Source organism: Bos indicus, chromosome 27, assembly GCF_029378745.1.
Source record: "Bos indicus isolate NIAB-ARS_2022 breed Sahiwal x Tharparkar chromosome 27, NIAB-ARS_B.indTharparkar_mat_pri_1.0, whole genome shotgun sequence".
In the NCBI taxonomy this organism is placed as follows: Eukaryota; Metazoa; Chordata; class Mammalia; order Artiodactyla; family Bovidae; genus Bos; species Bos indicus.
The window spans coordinates 29209386-29237281 of NC_091786.1; the positions used below are offsets into that span (position 1 = coordinate 29209386).

The 27896-nt window shown below is 42.4% G+C and overlaps 1 protein-coding gene and 1 pseudogene across 3 annotated transcripts in view; one reads left to right on the forward strand and one right to left on the reverse strand.

Moving 5' to 3' along the window:
* Nucleotides 1-27896, reverse strand: part of FUT10 (fucosyltransferase 10) — a 133104-nt gene that overhangs the window by 75660 nt on the left and 29548 nt on the right. The gene's annotated exons all lie outside the window — the stretch shown is intronic.
* Nucleotides 1758-5265, forward strand: LOC139180110 (PC4 and SFRS1-interacting protein pseudogene; annotated as a pseudogene).

The window sequence follows — 27896 nt, forward strand, 5'->3', positions numbered from 1 at the left end:
AAGATGAGACTCCCTTTAAGAAAGGAACCCTCAAATTACTGGAAATCAAAAGCACATTCTTCATCCAGGTATGTTGAAAAGTGTCTCTCTGAGTTGCTAATAAAAATATACAGAATACTGATGACCTCAGGTCAGTTCAGTCACTCAGTCGTGTCCGACTCTTTGCAACCCCATGGACGGCAGCACTCCAGGCTTACTGATGACCTAGGTAGTACAAAGAATGATGAGGTAGAAGTGAAGGTCTTCCAGGAAACTCTACCTGACCATATTCTGTTTTATCACAAATTACAAATCATCTTTGCTGTATTTCTGGCACAATCTAAAAAAAGATAAAGACTTTCGTGTTGCTTTAATAAAATAAAAGATTTTATTAAAGAGCCTTTACCCATCAGAAATGATCACTTGTATGGCCAAAAGATATAAAAGCTAATGAAACAATGAGCAAAATATGGTTATTGTGGGAGACAGCAATAGCTCATAAATCACACCTACTGTTAATCATCTCAGCTGTAGCTAAACTTCCAGTGACCTCACTGAGTTTGTTCTCATTTCCTGCCTTGGATTAAATCATAAAGCTCAAACAACTTTTAGTTTTTGAGATAAACTATTACAATCGCTACCTCCCTGCCCCAGCTGTCTGCAATAAGCTTAACAGCCAATTTAAGTACTGGACAGTTTCTAAATCTAAGTGAAAAAAAGAAATTCAGTGTCTTTCCCAGTAATAATTAGAAGAAGTGAGGATTAAGTGCTGTGAAGACCAAGGAGAAGCCGGAGCAGAAATAACACTGTGCAGTGCAGCCAAAGCACTGCCCTCCGCCTGGGGAGACAGGAGCTGGTGTCACCAGGGCTTGTTAGCACAGCCACTTTGACAAGTTCCAGAAAGTTCTGCTCAACAGGAAACTTTCACGGCCCTAATTAGGGTTTGCCGTCTCTCTCAAGGCACGTGAGCATTTACTCTCTAATATTAAACCCACATTCAGATGTTTCTTTGCCCTACATTCTGAACCCCACTATTGAAGGCAATATACCTGGGGACAGGAGACACCACCACTAACTCAGAGAAACCCAGCCACTCCTAAAAGAGCAAGGTTTCACTGAACCCTCCTACTTGGAAGACATTAAGTTAGAAACTCTGTGGCTTCAAACATGAACCAAATAGGTCTCAGGTATCTTATGATTATAAATGTAAGTATTAAACCATTAGCTCTAATTCAACATTTCTTGTTGCTTAGTCATTCAGTTGTGTCTGACTCTTCTGTGACCCCATGGACTGCAACACGCCAGGCTCCTCTGTCCATGGGATTTCCAGGCAAGTACACTGGAGTAAATTGCCATTTCCTACTTCAGGGGACCTTCCTAATCCAGGATTGGCAGACGGGTCTCCTGCATTGGCAGATGGATTCTTTACCACTGAGCCACCAGGGAAGGCATAATTCAACATTCAGTTCAGTTCAGTCGCTCAGTTGTGTATGACTCTTTGCCACCGCATGGACTGCAGCATGCCAGACTTGCCTGTCCATCACCAACTCCCATAGCTTGCTCAAAGTCATGTCCATCGAGTCGGTGATGCCATCCAAATTCAACATAGAATAATATAAAGGCAAACAGCTAGGGCAGGAGAAAAAAAGGAATATTTACTTCTGACCGGTCAGACAGTTGAAAGCTGAATTTCTGCTAATTAACATTTTTTAAAAAATCAAGCAGGGCAGCGGCGGCGGCGTTGGTTGCTATTCGGAGCCGTTGAGACGCCTCTGCGGCAGCCGGTGGCACAGGTGGCTTGCGTGGACGCAGGCAGGCGCGGCCGGCACCCCGAGGCATCCTCCCCGCATTCTGCCGCCGGAGCCCCGGACCCCGTCCGCTCTCCGGGATCTCCTCGCTGTCCGCGCCGCCGCACCTCCTGGGCTTCGGACCCTCGGCCTCGCCGCTGAAACATGACTCGCGACTTCAAACCTGGGGACCTCATCTTCGCCAAGGTGAAAGGTTATCCTCACTGGCCAGCTCGAGTAGATGAAGTTCCCTACTGAGCTGTAAAACCACCCTACAAACAAACTACCGATTTTCTTTTTTGCAACTCATGAGACTGCTTTTTTAGGCCCAAAGGATGTATTCCCTTACTCAGGAAATAAGGCAAAGTACAGCAAACCAAATGAATGAAAAGGCTTTAATGAAGAGTTTATGAGAGATGGATAACAATCTGAAAGTGAAATTTTCAAGTCAACAGGCATCAGCTAAAGTGTCAAATCCGTCATCTGATGTTGAAGAAAAAGAAACAAGTGTTTTCACAGGAAGACACTGAACATGAACAAAAAGCCAGCAATGAATGTTACGAAAGCAACTGACATAACCACTGCAAAAGCTGCGGGGTGAGGGAGGAAGAGAAAGCCAGAAAATCAAGTAGAAACTGAGGCCGGAGTAGGGACTACAGAAACAGCATCTGCTGATCTAAAAGTGAGTCAAAGAGGACAACCTCCAGCTACAGAGGTCGAGATTCCAAAACCAAGACGCAGACCCCAAGTGGCAAAACAGCCCTGTCCTTCAGAGAGCGACATGATAACTGAAGAAGACAAAAGCAAGAAAAAGGGGCAAGAGGAAAAACAACCTAAAATACAGCTTAAAAAGGATGAAGAAGGCCAGAAGGAAGAAGAAAAGCCAAGAAAAGAGATTAAAAAAAGAGGGGGAAAAGCAAGTTGAATCAAAAAGGAAAGATTTAGCCAAAACAGGGGGTTACATCAACCTCTGATTCTGAAGAGGAAGATGATCAAGAAGGTGAAGAGAAAAGGTGGAAGAAACTTTGAAACTGCTCATAGAGGGAATATGTTCAAAGGACAACAGGAGGAAGAAGCCCCAGATAGAAAAGGCAAGCAAGAATAGCAAATGGAAACTGAGTAACATAAAAGAGATGAAGGAAAGAAGCCAGAAGTTAAGAAAGTAGAGAAGAAGCGAGAAACATCAATGGATTCTCCACTTCAAAGGATACATGCTGAAATTAACAATTCCCTCAAAATTGATAATCTTGATGTCAACAGATGTACGGAGGCCTTGGATGAACTGGCTTCACTTCAGATCACACAATGCAACAAGCTCAAAAACACAGAGATGATAATGCCTTTTTCAAAGTACGGCAATTCAAAGTTAGGTTATCATGGAAAAGTCTACAATGTTGTATAACAAGTTTAAGAACATGTTTTTGGTTGGTGAAGAAGATTCTGTGATCACACAAGTGCTGAACAGATCTCTTGCCGCACAAAGACAGCATGAGGAAGCAAATAAAACCGAGGATCAGGGGAAGAAAGGGCCAAATAAAAAGCTAGAAAAGGAACAAACAGGTTCAAAGGGTCTAAATGGAGGATCGGATGCTCAAGACAGTAATCAGCCACAACACGATGGAGCTAACAATGAAGAAAGCAAAGACAACCGAGGCCGGCAGGAAGAAAAAGCCATCCAGGGAAGAGAGAGACTGCAATATCTCTGAAAGTCTCTAAACCAGAAAACTAGGTTGACATACCTGGAATATAGAGAATATTTGAGAAGTTTGCAATGGTTTTCATTTGAAATATTTAGACTGCTGAAAGTTTTAAATTTTTATAAGCATAGGTTTTGATGTTTGAAACTTGTTTTGAGGGAGTAATCTCCTTATCTTTGTTTAAAAGTGACTAAACATTGCTAATTGTACGTGTGCAATATTAACAGCTACATTATACAGTGAATGTGAGGGGAAGTTCATTTAGGAAATGTTAAACTGCTCTTCCAGACATTGGTTGTAGTATATTTTCATTTAGTGTGTGTATGTTAATGTGTAATTGATAGTAGAAAAAAGTTACATTTTTAAAACTGCTACTTGTATAAACCTTTCCTCTTTTCTCAGATACTATGGGTTTTGTGCATAGTTTTTACAAATCTTAGATTTACCAGGCTGTCTTTTCACTGTTGTGGGTTTTGTATAATTTAAGCATTTTTATGGTTGATAAAATGTTACTTCTATACAAGTACTCACACCCTCCTTTCTTTTATCCAAAGTTGATTTCAATCTCAGTCTACCTTGTGCTACATTATCCTGCTGCTTTCTAACAATGTGCAGTCTGTATGTCTTTTTGTATGACAGCTAGATACCCAACTGACATTGAACTGACAGTTCTAGGAGGTGCAAAACTCATGTTAACTTCTGAAGGTGATTTAGTTTCGTGCCTGAGAATTCAGTGAAAGTCACATGAGTTTCCTGCAGTAAGCAGTGGTGTATGTAGGAATGAATTTGGCTTTTAGGGTTCAACCATTTAAGATCCTTTACAGGTAGTAGGAGCTGAAACTGAAAACTAGATGATAAAAGTTTATTTTTGAGAAATGTCTCAAGTTTCTGAATTTTTTAAAAAGTCCCACTCATTAAAGAAGTCATTAAGTATTTTTTAAATTGGAAAAAATGCAATCCATAATGCTTTTTGCAGTAAATAAATATAAATACTATATAAGGAAACTAACGTATTTGAAAACATGGCTGTATGGGAAGGGAATTTTTATTTCTAACACATACATGTGACAGGATTGCAAAAAGCTAGTTACTCCGAGGCAGTAGACTAAAGAAGTTGTCTGTATATTCATGTATATGGACTAAATGAGAGTGAACCAAGGTTAACACAAAATTTAAGAACAACCTTAACAAACAGCATTTCTAAGATATTCTGAATACTAGGTCAGCTGCTGGTTTGCAGTAGCTTAAAAGATGCTTCTCATGTTTGAAAACTAGGAATACAGGGGAAAAGGCTTAATACCAGTGTTTGCGTGTGACATGCATTGCATGCTTTGACCTCTGGGGTAATTGTTTTTCACCTTTATGAAAACTTGGAATCATTTCAGTAATTGGAATTTTGCTTTTGAGAGGTCTTACAATGGAACTAGGACCCACTGTTTTGAGGGAACTCTGTTTGATTCTAACATAATTTAAACTTGGACAAATTTATTCTAGTTAAGCCATAAGTTGTCAACATGAAAACTTGTTTTGATTAAAGAATTTTTCTATCAAAAAAAATCAAGCAATTAAAAAAAATCTAATTATTAACTCGGGGTAAACAAGAAAAGTAATCAGTGTACTGATTCATCCATGAATATCATTTGGGTGGCCATATAATGCATGGTGAGTGTTGATCTATCAAATACAATAATAAAAGTGGAAGGCAAGGATTCTAAAAGGGGAGTGAGTGTGTATGTGTGTGTTGAGCAAAAAAAGGTAAAAGAATAAATCCTGATCTTCCAAGATAGAGTCAGAAGTTAATGCCTAACGCTGAAAAATTATGAAATAGTAATATTCCTGTGTTACTTAGGCTTCTCACTTGGCTCAGTGGTAAAGAATCTGCCTGCCAATGCAGGAGGTCTGAGAGATGCAGGTTCCATCCCTGGGCCAGGAAGATCCCCTGGAGGAGGAAATGGCAACCTACTCCAGTATTTTTGCCTGGAAAATTCCATGGACAGAGGAACATGGGGTCTCAAAGAGCCAGACACAACTGAGTGACTGAGCATGCATGCACTATATTATAATACTTAGAGATCTGGCGATAGCAACCAAAGGAGTCAGATAAAAGTCTTAAGTGGTAACATCAGGAGATAGCTATTCGCTGTCTAAATTTGGAGTATGTATGGCACCCCACTCCAGTACTCTTGCCTGGAAAATCCCATGGACAGAGGAGCCTGGTGGGCTGCAGTTCATGGGGTCGCTAGAAGTCGGACACGACTGAGCGACTTCACTTTCACTTTCACTTCCATGCATTGGAGAAGGAAATGGTAACCCACTCCAGTGTTCTTGCCTGGAGAATCCCAGGGATGGGGGAGCCTGGTGGGCTGCAGTTCATGGGGTCGCACAGAGTCGGACACAACTGAAGCAACTTAGCAGCAGCAGCAGCATGGCTTTCATAAAAATTAAAATGAAGTGAACAAAAGATTATGTAAGAAAGAGTATCTTCCTCCTCATCCCTTAGGCACCTAGATCCCTCTCCTGTGTTTCTTTTATGTTCCACATTTTTTAAAAAGGGCTCCCCAGGTGGCACTAGCAGTAAAGAATCTGCCTGCCAATGCAGGAGACGTGGGTTTGATCTCTGTCTCGGGAAGATCCTCTAGAGAAGGAAATGGCAACCCACTCATTATTCTTGCCTGGAGAAATGCACGGACAGAGGAACATGGCAGGCTACAGTCCATGGGGTCGAAAAGAATTGGACACAACTGAGCACACACGCACACACATACACACACATACTCACATGTGCGCACATGTGCGTTTTTTTTTAAATGGAAGGATGGATGGGAGGAACCAGGGAAGGAAGGAAGGCAGTCACATTTAATTGAATCGAATCCAGGAAAAATAAATTATATGATGTACTATTATTTTTTGTGTCACTAAGAAAAATATTTCGGGACTTTTCCACAGGGCCAATGGTTAAGACTCTGCTCTTCCACTGCAGGGAGGCATGGGTTTGATCCCTGATCCGCCTGCCACAAGGTGTGCCAAAAATAAAGAAAAGAAAAATATTTCCAATTAAACTGTTGATACAATGCTTCCACATACTGAGAATTTTTATTTATACTTACTGAAAGAACTCTTTCAGATTTTCTCATACATTTTTTATCACTTATCACTCCTGTTAATATTGTGAGAAATATAGAGGAGAAAATTTGTTTAAGTATCTAACACACTTTTACAGAGTCCAGCTCTTCTGAATCACTTTCCAATCTCTGATGTCTCTTTTTGAACACACTATTTTGTTCTGTGCTGTTAAGACTGCTGGCAATCCTAATACAACACTGTAAGTCAAATACAACTCCATTAAAAAGAAAAAAAGGTTGCTGGCAATACAGACTGCTTAAAAAAGTGCTCCAGTACTGTCTCCAAGATTTTTCTCCCAAACCACTGACACCCATTCCCAACTTTTGATGCTGATGCTTTCTCGGTGTGACAAGAAGCCGTCAAAGAAAGGTTTCTGACACCACCTTGACTCATATTTTCCTCAAATGGCCCTTCACTGGTTTGGGGATGGAAACATCCCCCAGCTGCAGTGGTCCCCTCGTGCCAGACAGAAGGACAGCCCAATTCATGCCCACACAGAGAGTCTCAGCTGCATCACTGGTGATCCTCCATGGACAGTGACTGAAGGAAGACTAGAAATGCACATGGCCACCTGATGCGCAGAGCTGACTCACTGGGAAAAACCCTGATGCTGGGAAAGACTGAAGGCAGGGAGAGAACAGGGTGACAGAGGATGAGATGGTCGGATGGCGCCACCAATTCAATGGGCATGAGTTTGAGCAGACTCCGGGAGATGGTGAAGCACAGGGACATCTGGTGTGCTGCAGTCTGTGGGGCCGCAAAGAGTCGGACACGACTGAGCGACTGAACCACAGAAAGGCAAAATACATGCTGATTTCAGAGATGTTAAATTTGAAAAAGAACAATGCTCCTTCTGTTCTTTTTCTAAAAAAGGCTAAATTGCTACTGCCAGCGGACCTGAGGAGGAGGACACATCTGAAAGATGAGTTTTCCAAACTGCCCTGCTCCTCATTTCATCGTTCCATATTCAGTTATCTCGTGGTCTTCTGCATAAGCCTGAACTACAGCATTTCTCACACTCAACTATAATTATGTGGGCACCTGTACAGACCCCCAGCAGACAGAGGGGCTTTCGAGGACCCGTGTCTTATTTCATCTTTGCTATGGAACCTAACATAGTATCTTGGATATAGCAGGTACTCAACGATATTTGGGAAATAAATATAAATACATTTTGGTCTTATTTTGCAAAAGCTTATTTGGGCAAGAAGAGGCAGTGAAAGAGAAAGAAGTAAAAGTAAAAATGGGATGTTGGGACTTTGCTGGTGGTCCAGTGGTTAAGAATCTGTTTGCCGTGCTCGCTTCGGCAGCACATATACTAAAAAAAAAAAAAAAAAAGAATCTGTTTGCCAATGCAGGGGACAGGGGTTCGATCCCTGGTCCAGGAAAATCCCACGTGCTGCAAGGCAACTGAGCCTGTGCACTACAACTACTGAAGGCCAAACTTGAGAGCCTGTGCTCGGCAACGAAAGAAGCCACCACAATGAGAAACCCACACACTGCAACTATAGAGCAGCCCCCGCTCGCTGCAACTAGAGAAAACCCGCACAAAGACTCAGCACAGCCAAAAATAAATAAATAAGTGATTTTATTTTTAAAAAAGAAACAGGGTGTTAACAACAAGCATGTGTCAAGAGAATAGAGCTCAAATGTGGAACCACTGAGAATTCTAAAAAAGAAATCTTTCCTACAAGTGTCATTGGCAAATTATTAACATATCAGTGCCATCACAAGCAAACAAGAATTTCAGTTCACAATCCTAGATGTCTGATTTCATGACCTGCATCTCCACCCAAAGAGGTCAACAGGTTTCTTTAAGCATAAACGGATATATTAAGTTAGGGAGAAAGAGATGAAATGATGAGAAAAATCACTACATCATCTTAGGACTTTTCTGCCGCCTCATTTGCTCTGACAAGTAGAGCAATTTTATTTTAATTACTTACGACAATACTTCATGGTAGAGTAGTGATACTACTGCTCATTTAAAAAAAAATAATAATAACGAAGTCTTCATGCCACTTTAGCATCCAGTTATTAACTCTTTGCAAAAAGCAAAAAACTGACAGAGCCAATGACGTGAGAAAGGATTAGTGAGTTATAAAAATTAAGCATGGAATAGTGGACTTCCCTAGTCTGGTACAGTGGATGGCGGTCTGCCTGCCAGTGCCGGGGACACAGGTTCAACCCCTGGTCCGGGAAGATTCCACATGCCTCATGTAACTAAGCACGTGCACCCCAACTACTGAGCCCCAGCTCTAGAGCCCATAAGCGGCAACTGCCTGGTCTGTATGCCTCAAGCCAGTGCTCCACAGGAGAAACCACCACAATTATTAGAGAGTACCCCACTCACCACAACTGGGGAAAGCCCTCCAAGCAACAAAGACCCAGCACAGCCAAAAATAAACACATTGGGATCGTAAGGAAATACTAAAGAACCAGACTCTTAGCTGAGTTTCCATACAGGAGATCTTTCAGGCGGAGGTCATGCGTGCATGTCCAGTGGCTCAGTGGTGTGCGACTCTCTGTGACCCCATGGACTGTAGCACCAGGCTATGACACAAGGCTCCTCTGTCCATGGGATTATCCTGGCAAGCATACATGAGTGGGTTGCCATTTCCTTCTCCACAGGTAGAGTTTAGAGAATTCCATGCTGACCACATTTTCATTAGTGTTTATTCTAATGAAACATCTTAGCAGTCAGTCATGGAAAATCATTAAAACTCATTCTAATTCTGAGCTCATGCAAAGTCCATGAAATTATAACTGGCAAGTTAAATCAATAAACCAAGTGTCTAAAGTCTTTTCTGAGCTTTATACAAATCAGATGTATAAGTAAGCAATAAAAAAGATTTTATTGAAAACAGAGCAAATTCTCAATTTGCTGTTTGAGCTTGCAAAATTTAATTATCCATTTTCATTTTGTTTCAAAATTTTCACATGTTAAAAGAATTTAAACTTTGAGGGGAAATTGGTGCAGCCTTGTTGAGGCCCATTTGGCAGTGTGTACCAAAATTCAATTTAATTTATCCATTGACACAATAACTCCATTATCAAATATCTAGAGAAGTAAGAGTACATATAGGCAAAGACAGATGTATGTTCGTGGTAATGTAACAGAAAAACAGCAACCTAAATAACCATGGACAGGAGAATGATTAAGTAAATGTAGGTACTGCCATACTACTGAATCAACATAACTTTAGACATAATGAAGTAAACTGATATAGTCTAATATGAAAAAAAATCTTTAAAACACATGTTTAAATGGAAAAAAAACCAATATATATCTATGGTATGATTCAGTTTAAGAAAAAAAAACAGACAAAACTACAGGCTGAATTCAAAAATTCTAGAAGGAAAATCTAACTGGAGAAGGGATTGAGAAAGTAAGGTTGAATGTTTTCACTCACTATATTTATTGTTTAAATTGCATCAGTGATTTGTTCATGCCTTAATTGTGTACATTTTAAAAACCAAAACAATTAAAGGCAGGACTTTTCTGGTGGTCCAGCAGTTAAGACTCTGAGCTTCCAAGGCAGGGAACAAGGGTTTGATCCCTGGTCAGGGAAATAAGATCCCACATGCTGCACAGCAGAGCCAAAAGGGTTCTTTTCTTTCTTTCCTTTTTTTTTAAGGCAAAAAATGAGACACCTCTCTGAAGAGAAGCATTAAAAAGCCTCACAAATTCTGTATAGCACATAAAGGCTCCCAAATCACAGCCCAGAACCGCCACCTCACCCCAGTGCTACTTTCGAAAGATTTCCGTTGGAATCCAGCATGCTTACAAGAGCATTATGTTTCAGAATTTATGTTGGAAATTATGTGACTCAGTCAACTGCCAGGAATTTCATCTGCCCCAAAAGGAAAGCAGGCAGATTACAGCTTCCTTGACCATCAACAAGTGAACAGCTAACATCCAGTGAATGAATTACTTCAGATATAAACGAGAGATTGGCACACATCCTCAGAGAAGCCACCTTAGGGCAGAGCCTTGTAACTCAGTCGAAAAAGTGGTTGGATTTTTAAAATTAAACACATCAAAATAATCAAGCTGGAGCTCATCACACCAAGCACCTTGAAATAATAATAATAATTATTATTTTAATGTTAATCTTCATGCTTTCAATAGGGCTTCACAATTTTTGATTACATTGAAAAGTATTAAATGCTGGCAGTGCTGGAGTTCTTAAAGGAGTATTCTGGAAAGTAGAAAAGTAATGAAACATAACACGTCCTTAATAAAATAAGGAACTAAACTATAAAAAATATTTTTTTACAAAAATCAGTTGAGTTCAGGGCTCTGTGATGACCTAGAGGGGTGGGATGGGGGTGGGGGTGGGGGGGGAGGCTCAAGAGGGAGGGGATATATGTATATACTTACGGCTGATTCATGTTGTTGTATGGCAGAAACTAACACAACATTGTAAAGCAATTATCCTCCAACGAAAAATTTTTAAAATAAACAAAATTTTAAAAAATCAGTTGAAACCGGGTAAGTGACACAAAGCCAGCAAACCCTCCAACTGCAAGGCTCGCAGAGGGTCCTTCGGGAGCCGGGTCCTTGGAGCTGAGACTCAAGGTGAAGAAACCTAACATGTCCCTTTTTCTTGTCCTCCGTCTGTTGTTTAGACGCTCACTCCCCTGGCAGCCTAACGTTCTTCACCGTCTCTAGTACAGAAGCTAGGGTGAGCCAATCATCCCAGCTTGCCTGGGGTATCTCCAGTTTTACCAGTGAAAATCCAGTACCCTAAGAACTACCTGAGCCCCGGGCAACTCGGGACAGTCAGTCACCCCCCAGGCCATACCCCATCAAAGAAAACAATGTCCAGGCCCTCAATAGCCGCAGGCAGGAGTCTTATTGCCAGTCAGATACGTCTACAGTGTGGGCTACAAATCACAGTCTCATTGCTTCAAGTCTTGACTGAATTTGTTACAAGACTGCTTCTGTTTCTGTTTTGGTTCTTGGGTGCAAGGCACGTGGGATCTTAGCTCTGCGGCCAGGGATCGAACCCGCACCCCGTATGTTGGAAGGCAAAGTCTTTATCACTGGACCGCCAGGAGAGTCCCAAGTTTCATCTCTTTTTGATTGGAAGCGAGAGGAGTCTCAGATATATGCTTTGAGACAGAAGCCAGACAAAAGACAGTCCACAGTCTCTAAATGAGCAAAACCAGAATCGATGGTGCTAGAAATCAGACCAGAGGGATAGAAGAGAAGAGGGAGTAGGGCAGACTGGCTTACAGAAGGCACAGGGGAATTTTCTGGAGTGGGTAAATGGTCTATATCTTAACTATAAGTTGCAACCAACTGCTGACTTAAAATGTGTGCATTTGTTATATGTAAACTTAACCTTCCAAGAGTTTATTTTATTTCTACTTTATTATTGGAGTATAACTGCTATACAATGTAGTGTTGGTTTCTGCTGTACAATCAAGCTACTCAGCTCTGTGGATACATAAATCCCCTCCCTCTTGGACCTCTCTCCTAACCACCCCCATCCCCCCAACCCAGGCCATCACGGAGCTATATATAGCAGCTTCCCACCAGCTACTTGTTTTACACACGGTAGTGTATAATGACATGAGTTGATTTTAAAAATAAGAGTGAGGGACTTCCTGGCAGTCCAGCAGTTAAGACCCCGCGCTTCCGCTGCAGAGGGTGCAAGTACGCTCCCTGGTGGGGGAACTAAGATCCCACATGCTGCGTGGTGGAGCCAAAAAAAAAAAAAAGGAAGAGCCAGATCTTCCATCTGGATGCAGGACAGACTGGAGCAACATCTTTTAGGGATGCTGTTGGAGAGCTCCCTGAAGCTTGAGGAAGGTCGAAGATCCATGGTCACTCTCAACTCTGCACTTACAGGAAGCTAAGGCAGCAGCCTGTTGCCCCAATCCCTGTGAAAAATAAACTCAAAATTCACTCAGAGCTTGTGCAGCCCTCCATTACAGGAAATAGTACAGATTCCTTCTCTGGAAATATCGAAAGAAAAGCATGGCCACCGTTCTCCCCTTCTGCAGTGTTTTGCTGTTGTTATAACCATGAACTCATCAGAAGACTAGAAGACCCGGGGCACGACAGCAAAGGAGGCGGGGTAGTGCCTTCTGAACAATGCGTTAGGGCAGCCCAACATAAACAGAGACAATTCCGACCATGGGAACCTAATCTAATGAAAATGCACGAGGTGGCTTTTGCTCAGGAGGTGGTCTCCATTCTGACCCTGACGTCTTATCTACTCACTTCGAGGAAACATCTGAGAGTTGGCGAGATACTAGGGAATGGAGGCACAGGCCTTCAGGATGGAGGGATGGGGTACCTCAGAGGGGACCAGAGAAGTCAAGCCGGTGCCCTTCAGCCAATCATGAAGTGATCCTACCCTTCACAACCTCGAGTATTTGGTTTTTTAGAATGTTATCTTGCCCTGCTCCCAGGAAACCATCACTTCTCAGTTCTCTGTTCTTCCTTGAATCTAATGCTGCCCAGAGATCTGGGAGGCACCACGAGTTGTTGGCATCCGAGGCTGGAATGGATGGACTCTGCCTTATTGCTGGGCAGCCCTGAGACGGCCGTGACCTTGCAAGGCCCACAGGAGGGGAGGCTCTGCCTCCTGGTGGTGAACGGGGAAGCAGAGAGCAGTCCGGCCAGCTGGCGCTTCCATGAACTTGCACTGGAAACTTCTCAAGCGAAAAGCCAGAAGTTCTCCCACTTGCTACATACCTGGCGAGGGATAAGAGACGCCTGAGCCTCGGGTGTGTGCATGCGTGTACACTGCCATGTGCCAGATGTCTGCTGGTTCCTGCTAGCCAGTAAAGCGCCTCCTCGCGCTGCACCCGCAGAGCCAAACGTCTTCCCAGAATTATTTCCCGATTGGGAAATGGAAAGTAACTGGGTTGCCTCTCCCATCTGCTGGTATGTAATGAAGTCTGGTCCATAGCCGAGATCCTGGCCCCGGGGAAACATGAGAGACAGTCCTGGAGCTGAGTGGGCATGCAGGGGCCCCGGTGCAGCGCCATCTGCCCAGGCAGACCCCTCGGGCCAGCCGCCTGGCGCTGATGACCACCCCAGACCCCATTTCACTCAGGTTTCCTACTGTATCATCAGGTCCCCTCCCGTCTAATAACGAGCCGTGGATAGCGGTTGGGTTTTACGGTCCAGGCCATTCAGGTGCCAAGCCTTGAAAATAAATCCTCCCCCAGTAACTTGGAGCTAGTGCTCAGGAAAAATAATGGCACCAGAGAGATATCTTTGAGCTCGCATGAAAGGAGTGAGAGGATTAGAATCGGTGAATGACGTTATGAGAAAAATAGCACTTTCACTGATCCAAGGTACATAAGAAAATTAAGACGGGATAACACAAAATCAGGATGAAGGAGAGAGACAGGGAAATGCCGAAGTAGTGTCTAATCTACAGCACAGCTGGAACGAGGCCAAGATGAACCATGGAGTAGTATTTCTACTAATCTGCTCCCTCGCAGATACACTGAAGAGGATGCGTTTACAGAATGGCTCTGTCTGAGAATGAAAAACTGCACGGTGCCATTAGTTAATCAGAAAAGCAGTCTTTAGACAATCTTCATTTGGGATTTAAAATAATAACAGGCCAAACGAAGAGGGAGCAATGTAGAAAAGCCGTCCCCAACCTTTTCAGCATCAGGAACCGACTTCATGAAAGACGATTTTTCCACAGACTGTTGGGAGGGGGGGATGATTTCGGGGTGATTCAAACACACTACACTTATTGTGAGCTTTATTTCTATTATTATTACATCAGTTCCACCTCAGATCATCAAGCCTTAGGTCCCAGAGGTTGGGGACCCTTTATCTAGAGGACCATGCCATGACCAGCTCTAAATAAAGCACGTGTATACTTCACTAAGCACATCAGAGAGTCCTGAAGCTCAAAACTCTTAATTGTACTTGAACAGCATTCGCCGTTCACAGCTCAAAACAGGCACTTCCAACCAATTCTGGATGGACATCGGGTCACACCTCCTCATGGACATCACATAGGCCAAGGGAACCATTTTGACAGTTAACATTCGAGCAATGATTAAATAACAATTGTTGTTGTTCACTAGCTCAGTCATGTCCAACACTTACGCCTCCATGGACTATAGCCCGCCAGCCTCCTCTCCTCTATCCATGGGATTTCCCAGGCAAGAATGCTGGAGTGGGTTGCCATTTCCTTCTCTAGGGGATCTTCCCAACCCAGGGATCGAACGAGTGTCTCCTGCATTGGCAGGCAGATTCTTTAACACTGAGCCACCAGGGAAGCCCTAAATAACAATGTATCATACTTAAAATCCATCCTTACTGACCATACATTTTCATTATCTTTAAAGATCTGAGATGGTAAAATCCTCCAACAGCAGTGAAACTCTTGACCTTTAAAATCAACATTACCAAGCTACTTTCTTGAAGAAGCCTTCAACATATCTTCAAAGACATAGAAGAACCAAGGAAAGCAAAAGTGAAGCCCTGGGAATAAAGAGTACACCAGCATGAAGTTTAAAAAGGCCTCAAAAACACAGCAATGACTGTACCACTGGAACGGCAATTTGATCCAGTCAATTCACTCTCCAACCTCAGAGCCACACAAAGCAAGATAGAAAATATTGGCCAGTCAATCACAGGCCTAAGAGTCCATCCCAATGGGAAAAAAAAAACATCACTATGAATTTTTAGAACACTGGTTATTTACAAAGGAATGGGAAGAAAAATACTACCAGATACAGATAGGTAATAACCTAATATGAAGGTGAACCCAATTCCAGAGTGTTCTTAGTACAATACTTACGGTATCTTTCCTTCAAAGATAGAAAACTGTACCAAAATCAGAAATCTAATGTCCCTTAATTAAACGAGCCTGTGTGACTGGTCACAAAGTTCACTTACAAAGGAAAAAGGATCAGAATGACAGTGGACTTCTAGAACCCACTGGTGCAAATTTTCCAAGATTCTGAAGGAGGATAAACTCACCCTACACAGACCCTTTAATGTTAAACTTTATTTATGTACCTAAAATTCATTTGTTTTATACATACAAACATTCTACCTACATAGATAGGTATATATGGAATATATATATATCTATGGGATATATATATATATCAAATGGAAAACTGCTAAAATAAAGTAAATGATAATTAATAAAAATTAAGCAATCATTTGAAGACAATTATTAGCTCCAGGTAAAAATATCCAAAAGGGAAATGTAAGATGATATAGTGCTTAGAAATTATTTAAAATAATTAGGAAGACAAGGAGAAATGTGGGGTTGGTCAAATACAAATTAGAGAAGATTGATGACTATTAAAGCTGAATGAAAAGTGCAAAGATGAAAACTTAAAATTCTAACAATTATATAGTAAACAATGATTTCCAATGTCATTAAAAATAAACTAAATAACTATCTCAAGAAATATAAGTATGCACATATTATTTAGAAATATGAACACAAATTCCAGGAAAGCTACAGGAAACAGAAGTATTGGGGAGAGGGAAAGAGAACTTTCTCTTAATTAGAAAAAAAAAAAGTTTAGAAGATATACAATGGGATATTACTCAGCCATAAAAAGGAATGAACAATGCCATTTGCAGCAACATGGATGGATCTAGAGACTGTCATACTTAAGTGAAGCTAATTCATAGAAAGACAAATATCATACAATAGCAGTCAGTGTGAAATCTAAAAAAGGGAACAAATGAACTCACCTACAAAACAGAAACTGAGTTACAGATGTAGAAAATAAACTTATGGTACCAGGGGGTCAGGCAGGGGGAGGATAAATTGGGAGACTGGGACTGACATACACACACTATCATACGTAAAATAAATAACTAATAAGGACCTACTGTACAGCACAGGGGAGAAGGCAATGACACCCCACTCCAGTACTCTTGCCTGGAAAATCCCATGGGCGGAGGAGCCTGGTGGGCTGCAGTCCATGGGGTCGCTAAGAGTTGGACACGACTGAGCGACTTCACTTTCACTTTTCACTTTCCTGCATTGGAGAAGGAAATGGCAACCCTGTATATGTGCTATACTGCTGCTGCTGCTGCTAAGTCGCTTCAGTCGTGTCCGACTCTGCGACCCCATAGACAGCAGCCCAGCAGGCTCCCTCATCCCTGGGATTCTCCAGGCAAGAACACTGGAGTGGGTTGCCATTGGAGAAGGCTCCAGTGCATGAGAAGTGAAAAGCGAAAGTGAAGTCGCTCAGTCGTGTCTGACTCTTCGCGATCCCATGGACTGCAGCCTACCAGGCTCCTTCGTCCATGAGATTTTCCAGGCAAGAGTACTGGAGTGGGGTACCATAGCACAGGCATATACCCTCAAAGTATTGAGGAAATGGCAAACATATAGATTCATCTCCCCAGTTGAATAAATAGTTGTTAAGAAGAACTCAACTCAATACTCTGTAATGGCCCATATGGGAAAAAAAAAAACTAAAAAAGAAGAGATCTATGTACATGTATAACTGGCTCACTTTGCTGTGCTGTACACCTGAAACCAACAAAACATTGTAAATAAATCACACTCCAATAAAACATTTTTAAACATCTTTTAATACTATCTCATTTTTAAAATTGTTTATGCATTACTTTGGTAAAAGGAAATGGCAACCCACTCCAGTACTCTTGCCTAGAAAATTCCATGGATGGAAGAGCCTGGTGGGCTACAGTCCATGGGGTCACAAAGAGTCAGACACAACTGAGTGACTTCACTTTCACTTTGGTAAAAACAAAATTCTTTATCTTCCTAAGTTGCTTTTTGTTATAGTTGTATATAATTTCAATGTCTTCTTCCCATTATTTATGTAATTCAAATTAAAAATTAAGGGGTGACATTTGAACATAAAAAAGCATAATTAGAAATGATAAGAAGGCAATAGCTGTTTCCATTATGAGGTTTCACTGCACATACTGCCCTCTAGTGGCAAGTCACTGGAAATCAGTCAGTCAGTTCAGCTGCTCAGTCGTGTCCGTCTCTTTGCGACCCCAAGGACTGCAGCACGCCAGGCTTCCCTGTCCATCACCAACTCCCGGAGCTTGCTCAAACTCGTGTCCAAGTCAGTGATGCCATCCAACCTTCTCATCCTCTGCCGTCCCTTCTCTTGCCTTCAATCTTTCCCAGCATCAGGGTCTTTTCCAATGAGTCAGTTCTTTGCATCAGGTGGCCAAAGTATTGGAACTTCAGCTTCAACATCAGTCCTTCCATTCAGGACTGATTTCTTAAATTTACTTAAATCTTCAAATGTCATATGCTCTCTTAATCTTAGATCTTCTATCCTCTCCATGGAGTAAGTCTCCTATTTCTAGGACCCCAAAATCAGGTTTGGACTATTAGTTTTATGGTCTGGCTTCATTACGGATTCAATAGGTTTTGATAGACAGGTCTTGGAACCTAGTCATGATTAACAGGGAAACGTGTCCTGAATTCTTAACAACTATTTATTCAACTGGGGAAATGAATCTATATGTTTGCCATTTCCTCAATATTTTGAGGGTATATGCCTACAAAATCAAATATAGTGCTGACAGAAGTCTAACACATAGATGCTCAAAAAGTAATGCGTAGGTCCAGCAAGTGACTGATTTCAGAACTCATTTTGCTATTTGTGGGCGATTTGGAGGGATGAAGTATCTCATATGAAAGTGTTCATTGTTGTCATGAATAACTGCTTTAAACCAAATATTTAAGGAATATGGACAAAGCAACACAGAGAATATGATCAAAATCATTTCTGGAGAGAAAATGGAGAGATTAAACGATGGAAGGTCCCCCTTGACACCCTCCATCCCCTCTCAAAAGAAAAAAAAACAAAACCCAAGAATACCCACTTTTCACCATACTTTCGCAATGAAAAGAATGCACTTTCTTCCTAAACTTTTATTTACTCCTAGATAAAATCACCCACCTTTCCTTGCCAAAACACTGACACACCGTGTGTCAGTATCTCGACACATATTCAGCTCCAAGATTTGTTCCTCTGCCCTTAGATGAGGGAGGGAGCCCTGTGGTTCCCCCAACTCCAACAGTTTTCTGTCTCCAGAGTGGCTGCCCTCTCCTGTCCCACCCTCGCTCTGCTGATCACAAAAACATGCACTTGGACCTGAGTGTTCGATCCTGCTGTGTCGATACTACAGCAGCGTGCGCTGGGTTCTCCAGAGGAGCACCCTCTTCTAATCTTCCTCCTCCAACAGTTCTACTCAAGGTCAGAAGTTCTTTACCTGGCTCAAGGTCATTCTGATATTAGCTTCTAACCCATAAGCAGAGACCTTATTTCCTGCATCCATATTCCCTTTTTGAGGGGGTGGGGGCACTCGCAGCCGCATGCAGGATCTTAGGTCCCCAGCCAGGGATTGAACCTGCACCCCTTGCAGTAGAAGGGCAGAGTCTTAACCAAGGGATGTTCCCCATCAGTACTCCCTTGATAAACATTTTGACCAAAAGCACCGTATGATGAGTCTGTACACACCCACAGAAAATCAGAATGATAATCCTTGCAAAACTTCTGCCCCTCGCAAACATGCCGTACAGAACTTGGACATTTCAGATTCTGAGTTCTTTGTTGGAAATCGTAGATCATAACCTGTCAGTTACATTGCAAATAATTTTTTGGTTTTTCTTTTTCTTCTTCCAGTTTAATGAGATACGATAGATACACCGTGCTGTATAAGTTTATAGCATAATGATTTGACTTATGTACATCATGGAATGATTACCCCAAGCTGAGGGGAGCTCCATCATTTCAGAGATTAAATTGCAGTATTTTATATTTATGGCACACTTGCTTTCCTGAAAGTCAACAAGTTCATAAACAGGGATAATAGTTTCTAGTATAAACGCTGACTCTACCAACATGGCACATAATCAAAAAGGCTCTGTCTGCTTCTCTTTAGGCACAATAAGTTTTTTTTTAAAGGCCATTGCCAAAGTCTTTAAGAAGTCACCAGAGTATCTGAGAGAGAATGTGGGTTTCTGAGCCAAGGGAGTTAGGAATAAAAAAAAAAAAAAAAAAAACTCAGTTTAGCTGTACGAATGTGACTTGGAGCATATTATCATAACTTTGAGTCACAGCACCCTCAGCGTTCAAATGAGGACAAGACAGACCTTCTAGGTCTATTTTGTGCCTGTAACGCAGAGAGTACTTGGGAAATGTTAGTTTCCCCCCTTTCCTCTTGCCATGTCCTGAGACACCCCTAGGTTCCTCCCCCTTCCCCCAGTCAGTCCCATCTCCCACTCAAGGGACAGAACGACCACCATGTATCACAAGCTTCTAAACAAAGCCACGCCAGCAAGAAGAAACTGGCCTCACCCCTTGCTTTAGGCCTCCACCTGCATAACCAACAGCTTTTCGGTTTCTTGGAGCAGGAATCTTTCCAACCCCAGAGAGGCCTCCTGACGAGCAAATAAGCCACAGACCTGCCCAAGTCACATCAGAGCTCCCCTCCCCACTCCAGCCCCGCCCCAGGCTCCTCTACTGAACACCAGCTACAGGTTTCTCCCTGTGGCTCCACTTGTCTTCTGTATAATCTGTTCCTGTTTTCTTACCTGTTTCCACTCATGTGTTCTCCCCTTCTTTTCCCCTGTACTCCCGATTAAAACAGCCTGACAAAGGGCATCTTCTAACCTAAAAGACAAACCAGAGGCCGCTCCTCCGGCAGCTCTCTGCTGCCCCCTCTTGTCACAGAACGGAACTGGTCACCACTCAGGCCACAGTCTCATTGCAAGTTTCAGGAACGCTCAGTATTTATTGAGGGCCTATTGTGTGCGAGGCACTGTGGCCGGTATCAGAGATACAATGATGTGCAAAATCAGAAATGCCTCTGTGTTCCTGGAGCCTACATTATACAGTGGAAGAGGCTGGCATGTATCAGCCACTCACGTAAGTCAATGGAAGACCAGAACTCAACTTGATATGAAATGCTGTGAGAGCCCATAAGAGGGGATTGAGCTTGTAGGTAGTGACCCAGGCTAAGATGGAAAGATGGGTGGAATAAACAAAGAAGGAGAAGGAATATTCCAGAGGGGAGTCAGAACATTCCAGTTCTAAGGGGAGTTAGAACATTCCAGTCAGGTGTTCTAAGGTCTGTGGTAAGAGGGATCACAAGAAAAATCAGTGTAGCCAGAGAAGGTGGGGTGGGGAACGCAGCTGGGTGGGCTGGAGGCCACTGTGGGGGGACCAGGTAAGAGTTACAGTGGATTAGGGTAAAGCTGTGACGATGGAACCTGGGAGGATGAAGAGATTTGAGAAAACATTCAGGAACTACTTTCCATGTTTAGGAAATGGAATCAAAAGAATTTTATGATGGATTGGATTCCCACACAGGGTAAAGGGAACGGGGCTCCAAGGACCCCTACTTCCCTGCCCTGCGTAAACGGATGGACACCGCACCGACTATCTGAGTCTGGAGGTGAGTCTCTGACCCATAAAATGGATACAAGCAGACAATCGGTTATTCAGATATGGAGTCCAGAAGAGAGGTCTGGAGTGAAGGCGTAAGGGCCTGTGTGCTATCTGAACATGGGCTGCAGTCCCGGAGGTGACTGCCCAGGCCAGTAGTTCTCAACTACTGAGCAAGACCCCCGAGGGGGGTAGGAATTTTCCAGGGAAGGGGAGGTAGGGGCGGGCATCTCACAGTGACTGAGGGGTTGCGAACTGCCAATCACAGCGGGAAACCTGGGATGCCAGACAACTTGCAAAGCACAGCGCAGTTCACAGAGAAGAAATGTCCGGTGTCGCACGTGCCATGGAGGTTAAAACCCTGTTTTTAATTATGTGAGCCTAGAATCCAACTTTATCTTCCATATACACACCAAAGCTTGTATGTCGCGCCTAGTTTCAATTTACACTGAGTTTCCAGGCATGTAAGAACCACGTAAATTAAGGGGAAATCGTACTACTGTTTAGTCTTTACCCAGACCTACTCACCATTTCAGAAAACCGCATCACTGCTCGAGGCAACTGAGCGCCAGTTAAACAGCCCTTTGTCCGTCCACAGAGTCTCCATAAGGAACACCCATGTTTACAACTAATGATTCTACACAGAGGCTTAGCATGTGGCTACATCGTGATGCCTTCATATGGCCAAGCACACATACTAAATACCTATTACATACAAATTTCTTTTCTTTATATTACAGAGAAGGCATGATATTTTTAAAATTAAATATTGTTATAAGAAGCAGGCACTTAGGCTGATGGGATTGGGGACCACCAGACCAGGGAGAAAGTCTACAGTCACGAACAGAGAGGGCCTTGGATGAGTCTTGATTGCTGTTCAGTCACTCAGTCATGTCTGACTCTTTGTGACCCCATGGACTGCAGCATGCCAGGCTTCCCTGTCCTTCTCCATCTCCCGGAGCCTGCTCAAACTCATGTCCATTGAGTCGGTGATGCCATCCAACCAGCTCATCCTCTGTCGTCCCCTTCTGCTCCTGTCTTCGATCTTTCCCAGTATCAGGGTCTTTTCCAATCAGTTGGCTCTCGGCATCAGGTGACCAAAGTATTGGAGCTTCACCTTCAGCATCAGTCCTTCCAATAAATATTCAAGACTGATTTCCTTTAGGACTGACTAGTTTGATCTCCTTGCAGTCAAAGGGACTCTCAACAGTCTTCTCCAGCACGACAATTGGAAAGCATTAATTTTTCAGCTCTCAGCCTTCTTTATGGTCCAACTCTCACATCCATAACATGACTACTGGAAAAACTATAGCTTTGACTATAAGGACCTTTGTCAGCAAAGTGATGTCTCTGCCTTTAAATATGTTGTCTAAGTTTGTCACTGCTTTTCTTTCAAGGAGCAAGCGTCTTTTCAGTTCATGGCTGCAGTCACTGTCCGTAATGATTTTAGAGCCCAAAAAACAAAATCTGGATTCCAACATTGTTTTTTATTATATCAGTAGCTTTCTTATTATCAAGGTCCAACCTTCATTGATGGATTCTAATGTTTAATGGCTACCTAGAAAAGGGTCTTGCAAGGGCGCACAAAGCAGAAAAGAAACAGAAATGCTGGGTTGGAAAAGCACAAGAAAGAGAATATTTCAAAAAGGAAGACATAGTTAATGACATCCAATGTTGCTGAGAAGTACGACAAGGACTAGAAAAGGCCTCCGTCTTACTTAGCAATCTGGAGGCTCTGACAAGAGAAATGTCACTGACAAGTCAGCAAGAGCTGTTTCAGTGGAAAGGAAGTAGTTATCACCATAACGGAATTCTTGAGTATAATTCCACTATGTTGAATATGATTCTCTGTGCTATTCAGTAGGACCTTGCTATTTATCCATTCAATATCATTCTTTATATAATAGTTAAGACCTTGTTATTTGTCCGTTCAATATCATTCTTTATGTAATAGTTAGGACCTTGCTATTTATTCATTCAATATCACTCTTTATATAATAGTTAGGACCTTGCTATTTATCCATTCAATATCATTCTTTATATAATAGTTAGGACCTTGCTATTTATCCGTTTAAGATCATTCTTTATATAAATAGCTTGCATCTGCTAACCCAAACTCCCAATGCCTCCCTCTCTCACCCCCTGCTTGGCGACCACAGCTCTGCTCTCTGTCTGGGAGTCTGTGTCTGTTTTGTGGATAAGTTCGTTTGTGTCATATTTTACCACATGCAAGTGCTATCACGTATTTGTCTTTGTCTGACTTCACTTAGTATAAGACCATCTCTAGATCCAGCCGTGGAGTGCAAATGGCATTATGTCATTCTTCTTTATGACTGAGTAGCATTTCACTGTATATATGTACCACATCTTTATCCACTTCTCCATCGAGGGACATTCGGGCTGTTCCCATGTACCACTGTGAACAGTGCTGCTATGGACATGGGGGTGCATGCTGAAGGTCTTCCTAAAGGGGCTGCAGATAGAGGTGAACTCCAATCACACAAGAAGCACTGCCGACGTCTGTGGACAGTGTTGAATGAGCATTGAATGGAAAGCAGTGAAAAATGTGAACTGCATCTCTTCCATTTTGGTGCTAAATTATTTTTAGGAAACTTCGAGCACTAGCTACGAGGCTTACAATCATCTTGTCTAAAGACCTTTAGAGACATTGGGCAAGAAAACACAGCCTGGATGCAAAGAAGCTGTAGGAAAAGGTTCAGTGACCAGGTCGCAAACTGCACACACTCTGTAGTTCAGATGTTGCAGAGAAAATGGAGTGTATCTCTTGTGCAGCTAATCCAGGTTTGCGCCTAAATCCCCAGCCATTGGGCATAAAGGGAAAACAGTGGATTCGGTCCAAACGAATGAAGAAACTTAAAACAGTCCTCTGAAGTACCCCCCATTCTCTCCAGGTAAAAAGCCCTGTTGATTTCTCAGATTCTACCTCCCTCTTCTCCAGGACCATGTCTGCCAGGGGAAAAGATGCCCTGGAACCTGTGTGGTGTCCTCTGATTTCTCTGACCTTGAAGTGGACATTCTGCTGCTGGGGCAGCCAACCTCGGCATCTGGTGTAGCCTGTGATCTGGTCCTGAGGAGCCCCGCCCAGGCCGGGGATGCTCCGCTGATGACTCAGCCCATCCTCTCTGCTCTCCAGGGGCACATCTCTCTGAAGATAACCACATCTTTGATGGTACATTTAGGACATTTTTAAACCGAAGGCACTGATCGGAGAGGATGCTGGCCCTGCAGGTGGAAAGAAGACTGTCCCGGACAAACTGGGGCATCTGGTCACCCTGCACCGGCGTCTCCACTACACACTCTACAAGGCCTTGGCTAAGCATCCACCTGCAGCCTTTCCTGGCATGCACTTCGCAGCTCCCCGTTAGGAGACATCCACCACGAGAACACAGAGGCCCCCTGCCTTGCCCAGTGAACAACTCCACATTTTAGCTTGAGACCTGCTGGTCACTGTGGTTTCCTCAACTTATCAAGATATTTCTAAAGGTTCCTCTTCACAATCTGACCCCAGGGCACGATTTGAGGGTGGTAAGGACAATTTAAAACCTGCCTCCATCTTCCTCCTCTCCTCTCTGTTCTTTTCCCACCAACTCCCTTCCTCCCACCAAGGAGCAGCAGGACTTGTGACCAAGCTGTCGCAGCTGGAAGGATGATCTTCTCAACAGGAGAAATGTGAGCTGAGTCCTCTAGTCTTAGTTCCTGCTATGTTAAAGCAGGAGCTAAAAACAATTTAGAAAACTGTCCTCAAGAGAACAGTCTGACTTCAGAAGGCTGTTTGCTCTCTTACAGGAAATATCCTGTTTTGAAAGTCAACACTGAACATGAATGTCGAGCTTTCTTTCTGTATCCCTTCTATTCTCCCCCAGAACAGATACATGATTTGGACCAGCAAGAGACACAGTGAACTACTCTAAAGAAAAGAAATCTTCTTTACCCCAAAACCTCTATTAGTTTAATCTGTTACAATCGTATTACGGTTGCTCTTTAGCTTTATGTTTGCTTATCTGAATGTAAACATGATAATGATCATAAAAGCGTATACACTTAGCAACAGACTGCCAAACTTGATGAAGCAAAAACTGATAGAACTGCAAGGAGAAATATACAAGTCCGTAGTTATCCCCTGGAGACTCCAACACCCCTCTATTGGAAATGGAGAGATCCAGCAGGCAGAAAATCAGTAAAGACGTAGTTGAACAAAGCAACGCCATCAGTCAACTGAACATAACTGACGTCTATACGCTATTTCATGCAACAACCAGAGAATACACACTCTTCTCCGAGGTCACATGGGACATTCGTCAAGAAAGACCAAATTCTGGCCACAAAACACATCTTAACCAACGTAAAAGAACAGAAATCATACCACATCTGCTCTCAGACGCAATGGAATTCAACTAGAAGTCAAGCACAGAAAGTAACAAAAATCCCCAAATATGTGGAGATTAAACATCACCCTTCTAAATAACACATCAAAGAAGAAACTTTAAAATGTAAAAAAAAAATTAAAACACATGTAAATGAAAACACAACTTACCAAAATCCGTGGGATACAGAGGAAGAAGTGCTTAGAGGTAATTTCATAGCGTTAAATGTATGTAATAGAAATGAAGAAACATCTAAAATCAATAGCATTAAGGCTCCACCCTAAGAAAGTACAAAAAAGAAGAGCAAATTAAATCCAAAGTAAGTAAACATCAGAGCAGAAATCAATGAACTTGAAAACAGAAAATCAATAGAAAAAAATCAATAAAATCAAAAGCCAGATCTTTGAAAAGATCAATAACACCAATAAACCCTAGTCAGGCTAAAAAAAGAGAGAGGGGATATAAATTAGCAATATCAGGAATGAGAAAGGGAACATCCCTGCAGAAACCATAGATCTCAAAAGGATAATAAAAGAATATTTTAAATATTACAGTAACTCTCAGGTTGTATTGATAATTTGTCATTATTATTGAGCAACTACCATGCCCCAGGCAACACGGTACGCAATTTACATGAATTATCTTAAAACTTCACAAAAACCTTAAAGAAATTGGACTTACTCTCATATTACAAACAAGAAAAGAAGCTTAAAGAGATTGTAACAGTTGTAACATCACAGATCTCACAAGTAGTGGAGATGAATTCTGCCCAGCTCATACTGACCATCAAATCCCAGGCTTTCCCATTCCACCACAGAGTTTCTCAAGCAATGTGGGGTACATAGTTTGGTTATAGTATAGCTCACCCTACCTCCTCCCTGCCAGAAAAAAAAAAAAAGAAGCCACATCATCTCTGCAAAATAAGGAAATATATAAAACTGACCTGCCTTTGGTCATGAAGAGAGAAGTTCTTCCTGTCGGTCTGTGTTTTTCATAATAGTTTGGCTAGTGTAAGACAACTTTCAGCTTCTTTCTCCCAAAGAACAAAGTTGATACAAAGTAGAGCATGGTGGGGTATTACAAAGAGATTATTTCTATAGTTCATGCCAGAAATGAAGGAAGCAACTGAGGAAGAAGAGGAGACGAGGGCAAAAATGCTGGCCAGTAAATAAGTCAGAAGAGGTATGAGGGCAGAGGAAAAGAAGGTGAAACACTTGATCCCCACTAAAATGAAAGAGATAATCTAGGGACTTCCCTGATGGTTCTGTGGTTAAGATGCCACGCGTCCACTGTAGGGGGCACAGGTTCCAACCCTGGTTGGGTAACTAAGATCCTGCATGCCACATGGGGTGAAAAAAGAAAGAAAGAAAGAATCTGGTTTATATCTAAGCCTAGCAACTCTTTTCCATGTGCTGAAACACACCACCCCTTCTATCACCAGCACCATTACCAACCATCATTTGATATACTGAAGCTGAAACGGAGAAAACCATCTACTTGTGTGGGCACCATGGTGTCCTGGTACCAGATGTCAATTAAGACAGAGCATTGGCTAAAGTGATCAAAGTTATAGGATGAATAAAAGCCAAGCAGTCACTTGGTTGCCATAAAAAAATAAAATGCTCGTTTCTTTATGCTTTCAACTCCTCTCCAGATATTGGCCACCCAACCAGGGAGTGTTTGGAAAACTGAATTTAGAGGCTGAAAGTAGGCGACTTCAGAAATTAAGAGTATTCACCTTCACTTTAAACTACAAGACAACTAGGAAGCCTGCAAGCTGCTTGATGCCACGTGTGAAAATTAAAACTAGAGTTTAGTGGACTTGAGAATAAAGAGAATATGGGCCACGCTAGTCCCAAGACTTAGTCACAAGAGTCTCTGAAATTAGGAGCTTTACAGGCATTGATCAATGAAGAATGTAAAGCGATCGTTTTAAAGGAACCTAGGAATACATGCACTGCAGCAGACGGCTAAGCCAAATGACCTTGAACACCTTTCCCCTCTTCCCCAGCCAGCCTTACTCAATAGCTTTACAGAAACGCCCAGAAGCCTCTCCTCTCTCCCCAAGAGGCTGTGCATTCTGGGTCTGTGCACTGCTGGCTGGAGACAATCGAGAAAAACTTCTATCTCAGCCCTCCAGGATGCATGCTTTTGCTCAGCATCAGCTAAATAATAAGAATCAGATTCTAAGCAGAAGCCCCTGGTTCTAACATTTTCAGGCAGCATCAGATGCTGTCTTGGTCCAGCAACTAAGTGCTTCCAAAAGACTAACTTGTGCCCATGTGACTAAAAGAATACCCTAACTGCATAATTCCCTTGAAAGAACCATCAAAATCCACATTTTCCATTACAAACGCTTTTCCAGTCTCAACATAAAACATTCTTGAAAACTCTGTCACTAGGCAGATGTCTTTAAAGAGGAGCTTATTTTCCCAAAGGCACGGAGTTATAATTGGATATTCTGTTACCAAAGACTAAGCATCAAATAAATCATAGGCATACAGAAGTGACAATGGGATATA